Source organism: Hyaena hyaena, unplaced genomic scaffold, assembly GCF_003009895.1.
Source record: "Hyaena hyaena isolate Hyena2069 unplaced genomic scaffold, ASM300989v1 scaffold_448, whole genome shotgun sequence".
NCBI lineage: Eukaryota > Metazoa > Chordata > Mammalia > Carnivora > Hyaenidae > Hyaena > Hyaena hyaena.
In genome coordinates, this window is record NW_024081082.1 from 1,117,811 (window position 1) to 1,123,810 (window position 6,000).

Here is a 6,000-nt window from a genome sequence, read left to right on the forward strand (position 1 = left end):
AATGTAGAGAGCAGTGTCCCCTTATGTGTTCCCCCTTAACCCTTTCAGGGGCCTGGGGGTCATAAACGGGGATTGAATGGCCAGAGGACTCAGCTTTCTTGTCCGTCTTTCTTCTCCTCGCCTCTAAAGACCTGCGAAACATGCCTGAACAGGTTTCCATAGCAATATTTCCTGAGCAAGAGGTGAACTGAATTGCACTACTGAAGGAGCCCGGGGGAAAATATTAATAAGCTGAGAAAGTCCAATTGTTGTACAGGCCTGGAGGCTGTTAACACTGGGGCGGGAGGGACAGGGATGGATGGATTCCCTGGGTAATGAGGAAGTGCCTCTGCCTGCTCACGTAACCCACGGTGTGGAAAGCCACAGCTCACCCCCAATTTCCCCAGCTCTTCACCTCCAAGCCATGCATCCCAAAAGCTCAGGTGACAGAAGACAAATGTAAACAGGGAGGGAAGGAGGGAGGTACTTGAAAGTCCTATCTAAAAAGAAGTGTTTTGCAAAGGTCTCCCACAGGAATTCTGGGAAGATGGTAGCAGTGATGCCAGGATAACTTGGATTTTTCTGAACCCCACATAAAAGTCGAGTCTCTAGAGAGCAAAACTAAGAAGACGGAGACGATAATTACAACAAAAGTAGGTGACAAATGTCCCCAAAATACAAGTGGGTGGGACAAAGCACCAAACTGCAGGAGGAAATAGGCAGCAGCTGATGGACCTGAGAACAGGAGGGTCCCCAAAATACGCAAGGGGTGTGGTTTGAGGACAGCAGGTTTTCCCCACCCTGTGATGAGGCGGGGTACAGGGGCCGCCACATCATCTAAGAGGCTGGAGGCGTCCCCTCTCTGAACTTCTGGTAGCTTAGCTGGGCTGTTCTTCTGCAACTCATAACACACAATTCACATACTCAGAGTGTGTTATCACACACACAGTGTGCAACCACCACCACAATCAATACGGGAACATTTCCACCGCCTCAAGGAAACTCTGTACCTATTAGGCACTCCCCATGTCCGCCCCGCCGCCCCCCCCACCCCCCCGCCCTCGGGCCCTGGCAGCCACTATCTGCATTCTGTTTTTATAGATTTGGCTGTACTGGACCTTTCATAAAAGAGAAACCATACTTTGTGTCTGGCTTCTTTCGTCTAGCATGTTTTCAAGGTTCACCCATGTTGTGACACGAATCAAGACTTCCTTCCTTTTTATGGCCAAATAATAGCCCATGGTATGAACATCACATTTTATGTTTCCGGTTCCCCGTTGATGGACATCTGGGTTTCCATATTTTGATTACCATAAACAGCGCTGCTATGGGCATTTGAACAAGCTATTGTGTGGCCACACATTTTCATTTCTCTCAGGACTACATGTAGGAGTAGAATTGCCAGACTGAGACTGATAGATCTCTGTGGATCACTCTACCTACCCGTCGAGGGAGAGAGAGATTTGTTACAGAAATTGGCTCACCAGATGATGGAAGCCGAGAAGTCCCCCGATGCCAACTGCAAACTGGAAAAACCAGGAAAGAAAGCCCATGGCACAACTCGGTCCAGCTCCAGAGGCCTGGGAACCTGGGGGCAGATCCAATGGTGTGTGTCCCAGTGCAGGCGTGAAGGCCTGCACCCAGGAGCACCAATGTCCAAGGGCAGGAGAAGGTGAACATTCAGCTCAAAACAGAGAGGGCAATCCACTCTTGTCCACTTCTTGTCCAAGTCAGGCCCTCCATGGATTGGACATATGTTTAAAAATTGTATGTCCATGGATTGGACATATGTTCAAAAACTGGGTGGCGCAGTTGGTTGAGCATCTGACTCTTGACCTCTGCTCAGGTCATGGTCTCACAGTGCCTGGGTTCGAGCTCCACATCGGGCTCTGCGTTGACATCACGGGATTGTCTCTCTCCCTTTCTCTCTGCCCCTCCCCCACTTGGGCTGTCTCTGTCTCTCTCCAAATAAATAAATAAATTTAAAAAGAATTATAAGTTGGGGCGCCTGGGTGGCTTAGTCGGTTAAGCGTCCGACTTTCGCTTAGGTCATGATCTCGCGGTTCGTGGGTTCGAGCCCCGCGTCGGCCTCTGTGCTGACTGCCAGCTCAGAGCCTGGAGCCTGTTTCGGCCTGTGACTCCCTCTCTCTCTGACCCTCCCCTGCTCACGCTGTCTCTCTCTCTCTCAGAAAAAAAAAAAAAAAAAGAATTATAAGTTTCAGATGTACTTGGAAGGGAAAGCCATCCAAATATTGGGGAATATATTTAGCTTTATATTGTCTTAATGAAAGTAAGCGTACCTGCGTAAGAACGGGAGGTCAATGCTCTCAGGCCAACGTGGCCTGGAGGAGAAGAGAGTAGATTTTCTGCACACTGTGAGTCAGCCGAGGTGGCGGAGTTGAGTCAGGCACCCCTTCGGTGAGCCAGGGAGGGCCCAAGCGAAGGCCCGTCCTGCGCCCACAGTGCTCTTCGCACCCCGCGGTAACTCAGCCCCTGTCGTGGGGATGTTAGCCCAGTGAGAGAAGGCAGGGACACACGTCATCAGGACTGCAGTCCCAACTGCCTCAGGGAGGACCTGGGAGAAGAGTTTGGATTCCCGGATTCAGGGGGTCTCCCCTCCCCCTGAGAGCCTCCAGGTCCTGAGCGTGCCCCCCTGCTGTGGTCAAAGCCCAACCCAGAAACCTAGTGTTTGTGACTCCATACGGTCATCCCCGTTCCACCCTCCACGCTACAGCCTTAATGGAACTTAGAGCCGGAAGCTCATCCTGCAGGTGCAGGCCAGGGGGTGGGGGTGAGGGGTGGAGGGGGCGGCAGGGGTGGCATCCTGCTGCTTCAGCTGCCTTCCCTGTGCCTCACTGTACCCGCAAGGCTGAGCCCACCCGCCCAGGCAGGGAGAGCCCAGCCAGTCTGGTATGTCTAATGAAGGATCAGATCAGATGTTGAATGTCTAACAATTTGCATTTCTTTACTTACTAGTGAGTGAGAATACTTTTTCCACATCCTTTTTAGCCATTTGTATTTCTTCTTTTTGAATCTGCCTAATGGAGACCTCTGTGCGCTTTTTGCTAACACTTTATCTTGAAAAAAATTCAAGCAAACTGGCAAAATTGAAAAACGGGTTACGGTACTACCCACAATTTATCACCTACATTGCATCACTAATATTTCATTTTACTTTCCATCTGCTTCTATTTGGAAGGTTGCTTTTTTATTTGTTGTATCTCTTTATATATTACCATAACCGTTTTGGTATTATCCCATGTTCTAGCTTCTTCTTGATGGAAGGATTTCTCTAGTTTATTTGCAGCTGTAGCTGTTTCTGTATCATTAGAAAGGTTGTATTTTAAGTGAAACAATACACCAAAAGATGCAGTAATACCTTAATATACTTATAAACTGAGAAGACAGCCTTTCTGGATCTGCCATTCTGTGATATTAATGTGGAAAAAACAAGAATAATTGTGGGATTACATTTTATATAGAAACTGGATCCCAGGGGCGCCTGCATGCCTTAGTTGGTTGGTCATCCCACCCTTGATTTTGGCTCAGGTCATGATCTTGCAGTTTGTGAGTTCAAGTCCCATGTCAGGCTCTGATGGTGCAGAACCTGCTTGGGATTCTCTCTCTCTCTCTCTCTCTCTGCCCCCCCCCCCACCTCAAGCTGTCTCTATCAAAATAAATATTTTTAAAAAAAGTTTTAAATTTTTTAAAATGTTTTATTTATTTCTGAGAGAGAGACAGCATGAGCAGAGGAGGATCAGAGGGAGAGGGAGACGCAGAATTAGAAAAACTCTCCAGGCTCTGAGCTAGCTGTCAGCACAGAGCCCAACGTGGGGCTCAAACCCACGAACGGTGAGATCATGACCTGTGCCGAAGTCGGACACTTAACTGACTGAACCACCCAGGCATCCCTTAAAAATTTTTTAAAAAAGAAATTAGATTCCAAAGTCAGACCATAATGTGGCAAAATTATATAGGTAAACTTTTCCTAGAAAATCCATTAAATCACCCAGAAAGTACAGCATGAATGTCTTTTGAATGAGTGTTGGAGGCCATCAGTGCCAGGTTCATTGTGGCCGCATTTGCCTGTCTGAGTAGAGATTTGACATAATACTTCTCAGTAAATCCAAACAAAACTGATTGTTTCTCCAGAAACAGATTTTTTTTTTTTTTTAAAGAATAGGTTTAGTGACTTCAGGCGTCATTTCCAATGGGGCGGGGAGAATGCTGGTCTCCCAGTCAAGTGAGATGCTCGCTGTGTGAAGAGAACGCGGGACCTGACGCGAGCTGCACACGCAGCAGGTGGACACTCCCAGCTCGCCCTCTTCCTCTCAGGAGTGCACTGGGTGCAGAGTGGAGCTGTGTCTGCTCGGGGGCGTCCACCACGATGGGACACTCAACCCCCAAAAGGGCTGAAAATCTAAGGGGCTCTTCTCTGTCATCTAACACGAAGTCCAGGGCTTGGAGATTCAGGGTTGGTCAGTCAGGGCTCTGTGAGATCTTCTCTGTGGTTTCCTTTGTTTCCTCCTCATGCTGGCAAAAAGGTTACAGCCGGTCCAGGAATTGCAGCTTTGCAAGACAATTCCAAAGGCAGGAAGGAAGCCAAGTTTCTCTTTGAGTCTCTTTTTTTCCCCCTGAAGGTAAATAGACCCTACCAGTGTATCATTCAATGTGCGGACCATGGGCCAACAACACTTGAGAGCTTTTAGAAATGAAAAATTTCAGACACCACCCCAGACCTACTGAACCATGCTCTTCATTTTCCATGGCAGGTGGACCATGTGACATTCCACCAGAAAAGTGTAAGAGTTCCCATTTCTCTGCATCCTTGACAATACTTGTTATTTTTTGGTTTTTAAATTATAGCCATCCTAGCGGGTGTGAAGTGGTATCTTGGGAGTCTGATTTGCATTTCTTTAGTGACTCATGTCCTTTAGCATCTTTTCATGTACTTGTTAGCATTTGTGTATCTTCTTCAGGGGAAATGTCCATTCAGATCAGTTGCCCTTTTCAAAATGTGGGCTGTTTTTGTGGTTTTTGTTTATTGCTGAATTCCAAGAGTTCTTTTTTTAAAGAAAGTTTTTATTTTGAGAGAGAGCATGTGTGCGTGTGAGTGCAAGTCGGGGAGGAGCAGAGAGAGAGAATCCTAAACAGGCTTTGCACTTACAGTATGGGAGGGTGGGGGCTCATCTCATGATCCGTGAGGTCACCACCTGAGCTGAGATCAAGAGTCAGACACTTAGCCAACTGAGCCACCCAGGCATTACTCAAGAGTTCTTTATTTCAGAACCTAGGCCCTTAGCAAAGATAGGATTTGCAAATTCTTTCTCCCATTTTGTAGGTTGTCTTTTCATTGTCTTACTAGTGTTCTTTGATACACACAAGTTTTTAATTTTGATCAAATCCAATTTATCCATTTTTTTCTTTTGTTGCTTGTACCTTTGCTGTTCTATTTAAGGAGACATTACCAAAGCCAAGATCATGAAGATTTTCCTTTATGTTGTCTGCTGAGAGTTTTATAGCTTTAGCTCTTACATTTTGGTCTTTGATCCATTTTAGTTAATTTTTGCATATGGTGTGAGGTAAGGATGTAACGTCATTCTTTTTCACGGGACATCCAGTTGTCCCAACACCATTTGAAGAAGATGCTCTTTTCTTTCCCCATTGGAGGGTCTTAGCCCTGTTGTCAAAATCAGTTGGCTGTAGATATATGGGTTTATTTCCAGACTTTCCATTCTGATGGTCTATTGTCTGTCCTTATGCCAGGACCACACTATTTTGATTATTGTGACTTTATAGTCACTTTGAACTTGAGAATGATGCGTCTTCCAACTTGGCACTTTTTCAAAATAGTGATGGGGTCCCCTTGAGATTCTGTATGATTTTTAGGATTCAGCTTTCCATTTCTGCAAAAAAGCCATTGTTATTTTCACAGGGATTGCATGGAGTCTGAAGGTCACTTTGGGGAGAATTTCTAGCTCAACAATATTGTTTTCTAATAGATGAACACAAGATGTCTTT